The sequence below is a fragment of the Pinus tabuliformis genome, chromosome 2_2 (genome assembly GCF_031772625.1).
Source record: "Pinus tabuliformis cultivar Carrire ecotype Pingquan chromosome 2_2, CPIR1, whole genome shotgun sequence".
Classification (NCBI taxonomy): domain Eukaryota; kingdom Viridiplantae; phylum Streptophyta; class Pinopsida; order Pinales; family Pinaceae; genus Pinus; species Pinus tabuliformis.
The window spans coordinates 606,947,647-606,964,584 of record NC_142300.1 but is presented as its reverse complement, the minus strand read 5'-3'; positions in this window follow the sequence as shown (position 1 = coordinate 606,964,584).

Below are 16,938 nucleotides of genomic sequence, written 5' to 3'. Positions count from 1 at the left end.
TACCCTGACCATTTTGAGCCACCCCATTCTTTCCCCTCTCTTTTCTTTTCATGCCCCATGATGTGTTATTCACCTTACTCTTCTTCTCCTTCCTTTACCCATTGCATGTTGAAGGAAAACCTTGCCTTCTAGTCCTAACCTTTCTATAGTGGCTTGTGGATTTTACTTGTCTCATAAGGTTTCCATCATTAATATGCTTTACAAAGTTGAGTGAAGCTTCATTTTTGGATGTGATCATTGTTACACACCCCTAGGCCTCATATCTATAGCATTTCTCAAGAAACTAATGGCACTCCCATTCATACCTTTTCTCATCAACCCTTTCTCCTTTCCATTCCTTTCATTCCTAATCCACTTGGGGAAAACCTCCTTCTGTAGCATCTCCCTTTGTTTCCTTTTTGTCACCCCTTTCCTAGGTAGATCACTAATAATGAGTCTCTCTAGGTTGTTCTCTCGGGTAGGGCCCGACTCGAGACAACTTCTCCTTTAATGGGACCAAACACCTTGCCTCTCCTTTGCCTACTGGGGAGTTTGGTCTTGGTTGTCACATCCCATAGATTGCAGCTATGGGTTCATTTCCTCAACTATTCCTCAATTCCTCCTTCCACTCGACTCTTGCCTTCCCCAGTTCAAAACTAGCATCGTTACCATTTTCTTCTTTCCTTCACCATTTAAGCTCCCAAGTTGTTGATTCACACTTCTTTCATTTGTTATCTAAACTATTGTCGCCACCTTTTAATTCTTGGTTGTAGTTGTTAATCTCTAATGTTGTCACCTTTTGCCTCTTTAGTTTAGTTTTTCAGCCCTAGCTTCACTACCTCTCACATCTATTTCCTCCACTAGTTCATCCCTACCTTTGTTGCCTCTCCTTCCTTCTCTTCTTCTCACCTTCACTCGCTTCTTAGACCTCTTTAAATCATGGTAACAAGAGATTGGCCACTACTGTCACCTTAACATTCTGACTCCAACTATTTAGTGGTATATTGAACCACAAGGGAGGATTTTCTACATATGGATGACCTAGAGGATATTCAACAAGGAGGGTTTAAGGTGATGGAAATGTCTACTGATTTTGATACGGCACTGGTGGAGTTAGAAGATTTAAGATAGTCTTTTACAAAGCACAAGTACTCCATCCCTAGACCACTTAAGCAAAGAAAAGGGCTGCTATAAGTTAGCGTTTGACAAATACTCAATGATAGAGAACTTGATGTCATATAACCATAAGAAACCGTCTTACAATCATTATTCAACAAAGGATCAAGACTATCAATTAGATATGTAAGGTTGAGGCTAAAACATGTAGAAAACAACATTATAGTGATTATGTTAGCCCTAGAAATAGGGTTTTAACATGCAAAAAGTGCTAGATGTGAAAATTCGGCAACCCGATTCCTATTGCAATAACTGGAAATAATTCTCCTAATTGTTAAATTAATTTTCAACAATTTATTTACTATTTTCTAAAGAAAACACTGAATCAATCACACTGGAACCTACACAATAAAACTGCGGAAGAAATAAATGTTGGAAGAAATGCTAGCAGACACACATAAATTTACACAATTAGTTTTGGACCAATGTCCCCGGAAAAACCCAACTTGGGAAAATTGGTGTAGTAGTTGAGGGTTTTATTATTATGCAGCAGTGAAATAATCTGAGTGCAATTGGATGCTGAAACTAGTAATCCTACAGAGGAAAACTTGTAAGAAAATCCAGTGAGGAATTTCCTCACTCCACAGGCAAATTCGAGATCGGACCTCAGCTCAAATTGAGCCATCCAAACCGGATCTGTGCAGTCACTCTATCACCCTAGCACAATTTCTCCTGCACTAAGCTCGAAACAACTTCTCCTCAAGCCATCTAGTGAGCTGTTGTCTCGGAAAATGTCTCTCCTACCCTTTGGAACCTCTGCCCAGCTTCTCGCACTGAAACTTTGCTTCTCCCCACCAATTTCGAAATTGGCTCTATAGGCTACTGCGCTGCTCTGCATCAACCTCACTATGGCTCATCTGCCTCTCTGTAAATGCACTCACCAGAATAAAAATTATTTTCATTTATTTTTTGCCACTCCATTGAAGCCCTAGGTGCCCCTTATCCCTTCAAGGTTGTCACTCGTGCTTGTAATGAATAAACAATCATTTCCTCCTTGAGTCTTCCATCCACGACTTTGGGTACAAATCCCAGCACTTAGGTACATTTCCCAAAAAGATTCATTTTCATGGGTCAACTTATCACAAACCCAATACCCCGGGGGTTGTGAGAGTACCTCCCAAGGTACACATTTCAACATTCCATCCCTAGACCACTTAAGCAAAGAATAGGGATGCTATGAGTCAAGGTTTGACAAATATTCAATGATAGGGCATGTGATGTCATATAACAGCCACAATAAACAAACTTATAGTGATTAATGAACAAAGAATCAAGACTATCGATTAGACATGCAAAGCTAAGGGTTTTCGATTGAGATGTTATTGCTGAAACATGTAGAAAACAACAATATAGTGATGACATCAGGCCCTACAAATAAGGTTTTAAGATGCACAAATTTCTAGATTTTGTTTTTTAATAAATATTTAGTGCAATTCCTACTTAGAGGGAATGAACACATCAAATAAAATTACTTTTAGCAATATTTCAAAGATGCCCTAACCCTAGATATCTTGAATTTCAGAGAGAAGAAAGAGAAATTTGTAAAATCAGAAGCCTTTATCACCACCAGCTAGACTAGTGCCTTGATAGAAATGTACAATGGAGTTACCTAGGCAAAATTCAATGAGGACAACCCTGTTTAAGGGGGTGAGAGGTGTAAATATTCTTCTTACAAACCCTAGTGACTTCCCTAATAGGGATATTTTAGATTTGAGAGATGCAAAACTGGCATTTCTCTTAAAGGGTTTAAAGAAAACAATTTTACATGGCATAGAGGATCACAATTTCTAGACAAACACAGCAATTTTAAATATGGCAGGTGCAGAAACCATAATTTGCACAATATCACTTGCAAAATATAGAAGATGAGCAATAAACTTAAAAAAATTCCACAAGAACCTCTTCAATCAATCTCAAGAAGCCAACCTCAAGCAAAAGTCCACCTCCAAGAGCAATTTCACCATAGACCTACATTTTGTGCATGTAGAAAATAGGAAAAATCTAATGCAAACTTCCCAAAGAGAGAGAAGTGCAACATTGAATGACCATGAAAAGTGAAAAAGGCACCTCTCTATTTATATAAGGGTAACCAAGCCTTATTATATTAATATCAAAATAAAACCACTAGAAGTGTTTACCTAAGCATTCAACTAGTTCAAAGTTCACAAGTTGTCCTTGAAATAACTTGAGAATATAACAAAATGCCAAAAATATCCCACACTTGTCCCAGAAAGGAGTCTCCACCATTACATCATCCTACAAAATAGCAATAAGGCATCAAAGAGCTGAGGCAATGGACCAAGAGTGCTCCTTACTCTAAGAAATTCCTCAATTGCATGCATACATCTCCAAATGGTGCCTCCACCACCATGACATCATTCGATAGAATCCCTACCTTACTCTTTGCAAACATGTGGGAGTGACATGGCACCTCTAAAAGAAAGCATTGGCATAAATATGGATGTACTATCCCTCCCATTTCATCTCAGTGATAACCATCCCCATCTAGGCTTCGTAATAAGGTGTCTTCCATTAAACAAGGTCAAGGCAAGGTTTGGGGCATCTTGGGTCCATCTAGGTACATCATCGAAAGGTCCAATGCCTAGTATTTCAAGCTCAGTGTTTCAAAATATGGAGTATTGTTAAGAGGCTCTATATCATGTGGAAGTTGCTCAAGGATGAATGCTCATCTCTAGGGGGGAAATGTTGGGGCCACAAGGTTAGTTTGCTTTGGTTCTCCTCTCTCTCAGTTCTAATACTTAGATTAGTTATCTCACTGAAAGAGATTGATCTAGACACCTTCGTCTCGGTGTATTATATAGGGTTTCCCAAAATGAACTTACCTAAAACCCAACTATTAGGAACATCAATATTGATTGTCCCTAAACTTCTCATTGGATTGGAGCTATTGTCAAAGATAGTCAGAAAATACGTCTATCTCTTATTCCCTTGTTCATCATTCTTGTTCTCTCTTAGCCTCCCTATGTCAGTTCTCTCTCCTGCTTGCCATGCGATTTTTCTTCCTACTTGCACCTACCTTGACGATTTTGAGCCACCCCATTCTTTCCCCTCTCTTGTCTTTTCATGCCCCATGATGTGTTATTCACCTTACTCTTCTTCTCCTTCCCTTACCCGTTGAATGTTGATGGAAAACCTTGCCTTCTAGTCCTAACCTTTCTCTAGTGGCATGTGGATTTTACTAGCCTCATAAGGATTCCATAATTAATATGCTTTACAAAATTAAGTGAAGCTTCATTTTGAGATGTGATCATTGTTACACACCCCGAGGCCTCATATCTATAGCATTTCTCAAGAAATTAATGGCACTCCCATTCATACTTTTGCTCATCAACCCTTTCTGCTTTCTGTTCCTTTCCTTTCTAATCTACTTGGGGAAAACCTACTTCCATAGCATCTCCCTTTGTTTCCTTTTGGTCACCCCTTTCCTAGGTAGATCACTACTAATGGGTCTCTCTAGGTCATTATCTTGGGTAGGGCCCGACTCGAGATGACTTCTCCTTTAATGGGACCAATAACCTTGCCTCTCCTTTGCCTACTTGGGAGTTTGGTCTTGGTTGTCACATCCCATAGACTGCAGCTATGGGTTCATTTCCTCAACTATTCCTCAATTCCTCCTTCCACTCGGCTCTTTCCTTCCCCAATACAAAACTAGCATCGTTACCATTTTCTTATTTCCTTCACTATTTAAGCCCACGAGTTGTTGATTCACACCTCTTTCATTTGCTATCCAAACTATTGTCGCAACCTTTTAATTCTTGGTTTTAGTTGTTAATCTCTAATGTTGTCACGTTTTTCCTCTTTGGTTTAGTTTTTCAGTCCTAGATTCACTACGTCTCACATCTATTTCCTCCACTAGTTCAACCCTACCTTTGTTGCCTCTCCTTCCTTCTATTCTTCTCACCTTCACTCGCTTCTTAGACTTCATCGATATTTTCTATTGTTAATGCCTCTAGACCTCCTGGTAACAAGAGATTGGCCACCACTGTCACCTTAGCATCCTGACTCCAACTATTTAGTGGTATTTTGAACCACAAGGGAGGATTTTCTACATATGGATGACCAAGAGGATATTCAACAAGGAGGGTTTAAGGTGATGGAAATGTCTAATCATTTTGATAGGGTATTGGTGTAGTCAGAAGAGCTAAGATAGTCTTTTCCAAAGCACAAGTACTCTATCCTTAGACTACTTAAGCAAAGAAAAGGGCTGCTATAAGTTAGGGTTTGACAAATATTCAATGATAGGGAATTTGATGTCATATAACCATAAGAAACCATCTTACAGTGATTAGTCAACAACAGATCAAGACTATCAATTAGATATGCAAGGTTGAGGCTAAAACATGTAGAAAACAACAATATAGTGATGATGTTAGCCCTAGAAATAGGGTTTTAACATGCAAAAAGTGTTAGATGTGAAAATTCGGAAACCCGAATCCTATTGCAGTAACTGGAAATAATTCTCCTAATTGCTAAATTATTTTTTAACAATTTATTTACTATTTTCTACAGCAAATACTGAATCAATCACACTGCAACCTACAAAATAAAACTGTGGAAGAAATAAACGTTGGAAGAAATGCTAGCACATACACATAAATTTACACAGTTATTTTTGGACCAATGTCCCCAGAAATACCCAACTTGGGAAAACCGGTGCAACAGTTGAGGGTTTTATTATTATGAAGCAGTGAAATAATCTGAGTGCAAGTGGATGCCAAAATTGGCAATCCTACAGAGGAAAACTGGTAAGAAAATCTAGTGAGGAATTTCCTCATTCCATGGGCAAATCCGGGCTCTGACCTCAACTCAAATTGAGCTGTCCAAACTGGATTTGTGCAGTCATTGTATCACCCTAGCACAGTTTCTCCTACACTTAGCTCGAAACAACATCTCCTCAAGCCGTATGGTCAGCTACTGTCTCGGAAAATGTCTCTCCTAACCTTTGGAATCTCTGCCTAGCTTTTGGCATTAAAACTTTGCTTCTCCCCACCAATTTCGAAATTGGCTCTATAGGCTATTGTGCTGCTCTGCGTCAACCTCACTATGGCTCCTCTGCCTCTCTATAAATGAATTCACCAGAACTAGAATCCTTGCTCCGCTTCTCTGTCCCTGCCCCTCTCTCACTGCTTCGATTGATCCTGAACGAGCTCGTCTTTACTCCTTATAATGTTCATGGTGGAATGACTTTTCACCATGGGTAATGTCTCCAAAGCCAAGCCGACCTAACTTAACATGATTAAACACTATTTTCATAGGGAATAAAAATTATTTTCGTTTATTTTTTGCAACTCCATTGAAGCCCTAGGTGCCCCTTATCCCTTCAAAGTTGTCACTCATGCTTTTAATGAATAAACAATCATTTCCTCCTTGGGTCTTCCGTCCACAACTTTGGGTACAAAGCCCACCACTTAGGTACATTTCCCACAAAGCTTCATTTTCATGGTTCAACTTATCACAAACCCAATACCCTGGGGGTTGTGAGAGTACCTCCCAAGATACACATTTCAAAATTCCATCCCTAGACCACTTAAGCAAAGAATAGGGATGCTATGAGTTAGCGTTCGACAATTCAATGATAGGGCGTGTGATGTCATATAACAGCCACAAGAAACAATCTTATAGTGATTAAAATTTAATATATAAAGAATCAAGACTGTTGATTAGATATGCAAAGCTAAGGGTTTTTGATTGAGATGTTATGGCTGAAACATGTACAAAACAATAGTATAGTGATGGAATCAGCCCTACAAATAAGGTTTTAAGATGCAAAAATTGCTAGATTTTGCCTTTTAATAAATATTTAATCCAATTCCTACTTAGAGGGAATGAACACATCAAATAAAATTACTTTTAGCAATATTTCAAGGAGGCCCTAACCCTATATATCTTGAATTTAAGAGAGAAGAAAGAGAAATTTGTAAAATCATAAGCCTTTATCACCACCACCTAGACTAGTGCCTTGATGGAAATGTACAATGGAGTTACCTAGGCAAAATTCAATGAGGACAACCTTGTTTAAGAGGGTGAGAGGTGTAAATCCTCTTCTTACAAACCCTAGCGGCTTCCCTAATAGCGATATTTTAGATTTGAGAGATGCAAAACTAGGATTTCTCTTAAATGGTTGTAAGAAAACAATTTCACATGGCATAGAGGATCATAATTTCTAGACAAACACCATGATTTTAACTATGGAACATGCAGAAACCATAATTTGCACAATATAGCATGAAAAATATAGAAGATGAGCAATAAACTTAAAAAAATTCCACAAGAATCTCAAGAAGCCAACTTCAAGCAAAAATCCACCTCCAAGAGCAACTTCACCATAGATCTACATTTTGTTCAAGTAGGAAATTGGCAAAATCTAATGCACACTTCCAAAAGAGAGAGAAGTGCGACAATGAATGATGATGAAAAGTGAATAAGGCCCCTCTCTATTTATATAAGGGTAACCACGCCTTATTATATTAATATTAAAAGAAAACCACTAAAAGTGTTTACCTAAGCATTCAACTAGGTCAAAGTTCACAAGTTGACCTTGAAATAACTCGAGAATATAACAAAATGCCAAAAATATCCCACACTTGTCCTCGAAAAGGAGTCTCTACCATTACATCATCCTAAAGAATATGCAATAAAGCACCAAAGAACTGAGACAAGGGTCCAAGAGTGCTCCTTACTCCAAGAAAGTCTTGAATTGCATGCATACATCTCCAAATGGTGCCTCCACCATGTTGATTTGGGGTAGCATCGGATGTGCTCTAGCCACGAAATTTGGTGGAGAGGTTGGGGCACATGAGATCTCCAATACCCAGAAAGGGTTTGGGTAGATTCTAAACAGATCAGGAGATATTAAAATAATTGATATTTTTAATGGAGTCCCTAAGTCTAAACCTAGAGAAAATAAAATATTAATGTGTATTAATATGAATCTGTGTTAGAATGGTACAAAAGACATGGATCAAGCCAAATCTAATCTTAGCCGTTGATTAGGGACTTAATCTTGGCTGTTGAGATGTCAACATGAAAACTATAAGAGGAGGCTTGAGGGTCACTTGGAGAATACACCAGAGTGATCAGTCATTCTATTCTCTAGAGAGGGGTTTGCTAAGAGAGATAGAATCAATGATCGGGAGAGAACCTAAGGGGCATTGAGTACAACGATACAAAGAGGCAGAGATAGTGTCGGGATAATAGCGAAGCAACCAGAGAGACAGACGTAGGAGCAGCCAGTGCTCAAGCAGGGCCACACAAAGGTAGCTAAGTGTTGCATAGAGCACTAGAGGGGCCAACGTGGCTGACGCAGGGCCTCCTGGGGTTGACACAGACCAAGATAGGCTGACGCAGTGCTAGCGCTAGGCTAGGAGAGGGTGATGTAGTCCAGATTGGGCAGACGCTAGGGTTTCTGGGGCATATTGGTGTTGAGTAGCTGCCGGAAGGATTATTTGGGGTTTTAGCCGGTAGATTTGTAAAAAATGGAGAGGTATTACTACTAAGGAAATTATCTGTTTGGTAGGCCAATTTCGGGCACCCAAATTGTACTCTAATATTGCTTAATAAGAAAACCCTCAGATAACTGCACCGGTTTTCCCAAATTGGGTTTTTCCGGGGACATTATTCCAAAAATAATGGTGTCATGTGGTGTGTTTGTTCTTGTTTCTTTTAGTTTCTGATTTGTAATATGTTGAGAATGCACTAGTGTTTATTTTCAGTATTTACATTTTAAATAACTTCTTAAGGAAGATAACAAGTAGATAGGAATAAATCAGATAAAGTGCATGGAGGGTTTCTAACTAAGTAAACTTAGAAACTTCAAGACAAACCATGACATCATCCAATAGAATCCCTACCTCACTCTTTTCAAACATGTGGGAGTGATGTGGCACCTCTAAAAGAAAGTGTTGGCATCAAATATGGATGTACTATCCCTCCCATGTCATCTTGGTGATAGTCATCCCCATCTAGGCTTCGAAATAAGGTGTCATCCATTAAACAAGGTCAAGGCAAGGTTTGGGGCATCTTGGTTCCATCTAGGTACATCATCGAAAAGTCCAATGCCTGGTATTTCAAGCGAGTCAGTGTTTCAACATCTAGAGTATTGTTAAGAGGCTCTATATCATGTGGAAGTTGCTCAAGGATGAATGCTCATCTCTAGGGGGAAAATGTTGGGGCCACAAGGTTAGTTTGCTTTGGTTCTCCTCTATCTCATTTCTAGCACTTAGGTTAGTTATCTCATTGAAAGAGATTGATTTAGACACCTTCCTCTCAGTATATTGTATAGGGTTTCCCAAAATGAACTTGTTGACCTCTACTGGTCAACTACCCATGCAGTACATCCCCCTTTTTGCCAAAAAAAAGGGGCAGCACCTGATCAGCATGTCCGTGCCATCCTGCCATCATCAGCAACTTGATCTTTTTGATTGTAAACCCAGTCTGCATGTATTGATTGTAAATAATCTTAGCAGACATGAGTCATGTATGTAATTTGCCTAGGTGGACCTAACTTTCTGATGATAATCTACGTCTCGGAAGGTTTTTCGTCTCACCAATCCACGGATCAGCAGAGTTTTCCTTCAAACCTGACCCCAAAGCCGGGATTGATTTTATCATTGGAATTTTAGGAGAATCCTAGTGTGTTGATCTGCTAGATTATAGTTGTGTCGCAGAACTGGGTGATTTGTGAGGGTCTATGTTAAAGGGGTCTTCTCCCTTAAGATGTAAATTGTAAAAGTCATAATGTAATGTGTCCTGAGGGTCGAAAAAATGTTTTAAATCCCCTCATGAGTCCTAAGTCCTAGGTCCTAGGTGATGTTTTCCGAAGGCTTAGTTTCGATGATCCATTTTAAAATAAATTAAAAAAATTAAAAAATGAAATAAATAAAAAATAACAAAAAATTAAAAAATAAAGCAAAAACCCTAACTAATAAAATAATAATATTTTAAGTGAATAAATCGACGGATGAGATCAAGAGATGTCTTGATCCTCATCAACGGTCGAGATCATTTCGACATGGATCACTCGAACTAGCCATTGGAGACATTTCCTTTAAGTAGGGTGCTAGGGGTCATCTTCAGATCATCTGATCTGTGAGTCTATACTGAAAAAGCTCTCTTGTAATCTGATTTTCTGGTTAATAAAGAAGACTTTGGGGTCCAAATCTGGCCGGTGTTACTCTTTGGAATTGCTGTGAGATGTTTATTTTTCTGCATATTTCAGTTTTCAGCCGTTAATAATAGCTTGTTTTCAGAGTATTGTGAGTACAGGTATCTTTCTCACTTGCTAGGGTTTGAATGTTGTAGGGTCTCTGGAAATAATGGCAGGTATCTCCATTATTTCCTAAGATCTAGCAGCATTCTCTCTCTCTTTGCTGATGGTTGCTTGAGATGTGCAGGAAAACCTTTCTGAAGGAAATTGTGGGCGTTTGGGGAAGTTCTAGGCTGAACCAGCCGACTCCTACAGGCTTTTCTTTGCAGAGCCCAGCTGATTTTGGCCCTGGGTTAATCATTTAAAATTTATTTCCTATTTTGCATGAGAGATTTTCTTTTTGTTCACAGCAGAATTCAAGTTTTCTGATATTTCGAAAGTATTACTGCTGTTATTGCTAAATCTAGCATTTCAGGGGCCACAAATCTGTAAATTTATTAGCTGTCTTAGAGTTTCAAATTTTTTCATTAGGGTTTTGGATTTTGCTTTATGCAGTTTTTATTAGGGTTTCATTTATTTTCATTGTTTCTAGGTCCTGGTTGCCTGTCTCATTGCTTTCAGGTCACAGTTCGAATTACCCATGGTCTACTTGCCTTAAAAAAAAACTGCAAATTGATTCTGCCATAACCAAAGCCATCTTAAATCTGAGCTGCCAGAAGACAAGAAAACTCGAAAGTCTGCGCGGTTGTTACAACTCGGATGAACCCGCACTTGCAAGCTTTTGTCCATCGAAGTTATCCGACTCATTCAACGCAGAACTGGCTAAGCAATATTTGATCGATGTCATCGTGCGTGTGAGGGATCAAAGCTGTAAGCTGCCGACAGTCACAATACGAAAATCAGATCTCAAAATCGTTTCGATTTCTTCATACAAGCCAGGTTATGCTTTAGTCATTGACGCACCCTCAATCACGCCATTGAAGCATCCTGATCCACGCATCTCAGTCATTCAGGATTCAGGTAAACGTATCGCCCAGGTATCGTTTTTCGAAACCACATATTAACCTGCAAGAGAAAACACGCAAACCCTCAGGTAAAAAATTTTAATGACCCGTGCTTTATTTCTGCTATCACATCGATGCTCTACGCGTTCAATCTCAGGGTTATGAAATACGTTTTCTCTTCCCGATAGTTCAGATATCACCGTATAGCTTAGACGCACTTTCGATTTTGATTTTATGGTATGAATATTTGCGGTGGTTTAACCTGACAGCGATTTCGGCTGGGCATCGAGCTCCATTTCATGCTGGCAACAGGTAGGAAAACCGATTCAAAACGTTGCTAAATCCTCAAGATTATGTTTCAGTCGTTGTCGCCTTCGAACCTTGTCACGCGCCTCAGGGAATCGATTTTCGGTGAACAGGTAAATCGAGATTTCTAAATGCGTTTTGGTTTGTATGTATTCACTTAGGGTAACGTTTTGATTTTGGTAGCGTAGATTATAATGTAGATTTTAATTTATTTTATTTCTAGTTTAGTTTAAGGTTTTGTATAGTTACGTAGATTTTTTTTGGTTATGTTTATTTAGATTTTAATATTTAGTTTTATAGATTTTAATTAGATTCAACTTTTTTTTTTTAGTCCCGTGTATATCATTTTTGAATAGATTTTAAAGAGTTTTTTTTTTAGGTTTTGAATTTAAGTTTGGTTTTAGATTTTAAAATAGAATTAAATTTTGTTATAAAAATCAAATCAAAAAAAAAAAAATGTTTTTGTTAGATTTTTAAATTTTAATTTAATTTATAGTTTAGTTTAGTTTTAAAAATTTTCATTAATTAGTTTAAAAAAAAAAAATTTGAAAAATAAAAATTTTGTGGGAAATTATTTTTGCCAGTCTCTGGAACTTTCACGTTATATGTTTTATGCTGAGATGCTAAATTTTCAAGTTTGAGATACGAAATATGATATCTGGTTAATAATTTACGATTTTCGTGGTGGTTTTAAGCATTCATCTTTTCGAAGTTTTCAATTGCTGGATATCGTTTTGGTCATGTGATTTAGCTGATGATAGATGGTTGCTGTTCATGGTCCATGTTTCTATATCATTTAACAAGTAATCGTTTCTACATCAATCTCTTAAGGCACTGGTCTGCTCAATTAATCAAATCCATCGAGTCCTTTTTATATCGTATCTCGTGTCTCCCAACCAACTGGTCGACAGTTGGTCTCATCATCTCACAGGGACTACCCCCCTTAGCCGCGGGAGACAGGCTTAAACGGAGGGATCGGGGATCAGAGTGACAGCCCTCGGTCTAAGCGTTGTCGTGCCAATCCGCGCGACAACATTTTTTGGCGCCGTTGCCGGGGACACTTTGTTCTCGGTGTTTCAAACGACAATCATTCATCTTCTCATCTTTCTCATCTCTCAGTTGAGCTGGCAGAATCAATATTTTGGCATCTTTTCATCACATATCAGCAGCGCCTCTTGGGTTTGTTTCCTGTTTGGGTGGCGACTCCACTTTCTCATTTTTCCTAGACAAGAAGCTTTCCTCATATCTGCTTGTGGTTACTTTTTGGATCCTAGAATCAGATTCATTGTTCAAGTGGCGACTCCACTTCTCTCATCTCTTAATTCTCTTGAGCAGAAATCTCTTTCTATCATCCATTTGATCCCTTGTTGTTCATCATGGATTATTCATGTAAACCATGTCATTTTACCAATAATCTCCATGATCTTCCGAAAGAGGCCATTTCTAAATTATTTAAGTTCTCGGGTGATGATCCGGTCGCTGTTAGACATCATTTAAACATGTTTACTTGTGTAATGACCATATATTGTAGACTTCCTCAATATAATCATGAAGATTTCAAGATGCGTCTATTTGTCCATTCTTTAGAGGGTGATGCCTTGAATTGGTTTAATAATTTTCCTAATGATTTTTTCACTTCTTTACAAGACATTCTCAATGCTTTTAAAGATAGATATGATAGTCCAAACAGCTTGCCTTCTGCCCCTAAAATTGTGCAACAAAAAGAAAGAGTTCAAGATCAGAATGTGTCATCAACCGGAACTATTGCAGATCAAGTTCATGATAGTGAAAAATCAGGGATAAATGACAATGAAAAGGAAGAGCAAAAGCAAATAATACAAGATTTAATGATGCTGGTGAAAAATATGGAAAGCAACCAAAATTATCTTATCAATGATGTTAAAACTTTACGCACCCATCTGGAAAAACGTAATAAGGAGATTGAGGACACGCAAAATCAGCATGCTAAGGAAATTGAGGCCATGAAAACTAAACATGAAACAAAAATTGGAAACATGCAAGCGAATCATGAAGAAGAAATAAATTCCATGCAGCATTGCTTGATGAACATAAAGGAAGAAAATGTTAAAGTAATAAAAGACATGGAAGAACATCATGCCAGACAAATTAGTGCTATAAAGGTTGAACACTCTAGACAGATGGATGCCATTAGAATACAGGTTCAAAAGTTTCAGCAATTGGAAAATGAAAGAAACCAGATAACATCAATAGATCAGGAGCCTTCTCATTTGTTGCAACAAGCTCCATCTTATTATGAGGAGGTTATTAGTTCAGTTGAAAGATGGTTGATTGAAGATGGACTTAAGAATGATAAAGATCAGATGCGGGCTAAAGAGAGACATATCACGCATACTTCATCTGATAGTTTCGAGACAGAAAGTTCCAGCTCATCAGTAATTCATCCTGCCAGAAAGAAAAAGCGCAAGAGGAAGAAAATGAGAAGAAGATTTGACGCATCAGACGGCCGCGAGCTGCTTGATTTTCGGATAGGAAAAAGTCCTACCATATGCAAAATTGGACATGGCACATCCAACAAGCAGCCGACAGATTTGCTTGAAAGTAGGCAAATGCTCAGTATGCACTATATTGAACACATCTGATGCCGTGGGGCATTTTTTGTATTGTATTTCTAACTCTACTCCTCGTCTTTTCAGCGTTTCATTTCTGTTTTAGGATTAGATTTACTTTTCATGTTATTAGATAGTTAATAAATGAAGAGCTTTTATGTGCTTAATGTATATGCTGATTTTTTGGATGGACGCTACTTATTTTTGTGTTGTATGGATGCAGATTCTGGATTCTCACATTCCTGCAAGCAGCAACGTGTCCCCAAGTAGAGCCAGATGTTGACCTCTACTGGTCAACTACCCATGCAGTACATCCCCCTTTTTGCCAAAAAAAAGGGGCAACACCTGATCAGCATGTCCATGCCATCCTGCCATCATCAGCAACTTGATCTTTTTCATTGTAAACCCAGTCTGCATGTATTGATTGTAAATAATCGTAGCAGACATGAGTCATGTATGTAATTTGCCTAGGTGGACCTAACTTTCTGATGATAATCTACGTCCCGGAAGGTTTTTTGTCTCACCGATCCACGGATCGGCAGAGTTTTCCTTCAAACCTGACCCCAAAGCCGGGATTGATTTTGTCATTGGAATTTTAGGAGAATCCTAGTGTGTTGATCTGCTAGATTATAGTTGTGTCGCAGAACTGGGTGATTTGTGAGGGTCTATGTTAAAGGGGTCTTCTCCCTTAAGATGTAAATTGTAAAAGTCATAATGTAATGTGTCCTGAGGGTCGGAAAAATGTTTTAAATCCCCTCATGAGTCCTAAGTCCTAGGTCCTAGGTGATGTTTTCCGAAGGCTTAGTTTCGATGATCCATTTTAAAATAAATTAAAAAATGAAATAAATAAAAAATAACAAAAAATTAAAAAATAAAGCAAAAACCCTAACTAATAAAATAATAATATTTTAAGTGAATAAATCGACGGATGAGATCAAGAGATGTCTTGATCCTCATCAACGGTCGAGATCATTTCGACATGGATCACTCGAACTAGCCATTGGAGACATTTCCTTTAAGTAGGGTGCTAGGGGTCATCTTCAGATCATCTGATCTGTGAGTCTATACTGAAAAAGCTCTCTTGTAATCTGATTTTCTGGTTAATAAAGAAGACTTTGGGGTCCAAATCTAGCCGGTGTTACTCTTTGGAATTGCTGTGAGATGTTTATTTTTCTGCATATTTCAGTTTTCAGCCGTTAATAATAGCTTGTTTTCAGAGTATTGTGAGTACAGGTATCTTGCTCACTTGCTAGGGTTTGAATGTTGTAGGGTCTCTGGAAATAATGGCAGGTATCTCCATTATTTCCTAAGATCTAGCAGCATTCTCTCTCTCTTTGCTGATGGTTGCTTGAGATGTGCAGGAAAACCTTTCTGAAGGAAATTGTGGGCGTTTGGGGAAGTTCTAGGCTGAACCAGCCGACTCCCACAGGCTTTTCTTTGCAGAGCCCAGCTGATTTTGGCCCTAGGTTAATCATTTAAAATTTATTTCCTATTTTGCATGAGAGATTTTCTTTTTGTTCACAGCAGAATTCAAGTTTTCTGATATTTCGAAAGTATTACTGCTGTTATTGCTAAATCTAGCATTTCAGGGGCCACAAATCTGTAAATTTATTAGCTGTCTTAGAGTTTCAAATTTTTTCATTAGGGTTTTGGATTTTGCTTTATGCAGTTTTTATTAGGGTTTCATTTATTTTCATTGTTTCTAGGTCCTGGTTGCCTGTTTCATTGTTTTCAGGTCACAGTTCGAATTACCCATGGTCTACTTGCCTTAAAAAAAAACTGCAAATTGATTCTGTCGTAACCAAAGCCATCTTAAATCTGAGCTGCCAGAAGACAAGAAAACTCGAAAGTCTGCGCGGTTGTTACAACTCGGATGAACCCGCACTTGCAAGCTTTTGTCCATCGAAGTTATCCGACTCATTCAACGCAGAACTGGCTAAGCAATATCTGATCGATGTCATCGTGCGTGTGAGGGATCAAAGCTGTAAGCTGCCGACAGTCACAATACGAAAATCAGATCTCAAAATCGTTTCGATTTCTTCATACAAGACAGGTTATGCTTTAGTCATTGACGCACCCTCAATCACGCCATTGAAGCATCCTGATCCACGCATCTCAGTCATTCAGGATTCAGGTAAACGTATCGCCCAGGTATCATTTTTCGAAACCACATATTAACCTGCAAGAGAAAACACGCAAACCCTCAGGTAAAAAATTTTAATGACCCGTGCTTTATTTCTGCTATCACATCGATGCTCTACGCGTTCAATCTCAGGGTTATGAAATACGTTTTCTCTTCCCGATAGTTCAGATATCACCGTATAGCTTAGACGCACTTTTGATTTTGATTTTATGGTATGAATATTTGCGGTGGTTTAACCTGACAGCGATTTCGGCTGGGCATCGAGCTCCATTTCATGCCGGCAACAGGTAGGAAAACCGATTCAAAACGTTGCTAAATCCTCAAGATTATGTTTCAGTCGTTCTCGCCTTCGAACCCTGTCACGCGCCTCAGGTAATCGATTTTCGGTGAACAGGTAAATCGAGATTTCTAAATGCGTTTTGGTTTGTATGTATTCACTTAGGGTAACGTTTTGATTTTGGTAGCGTAGATTATAATGTAGATTTTAATTTATTTTATTTCTAGTTTAGTTTAAGGTTTTGTATAGTTACGTAGATTTTTTTTGGTTATGTTTATTTAGATTTTAATATTTAGTTT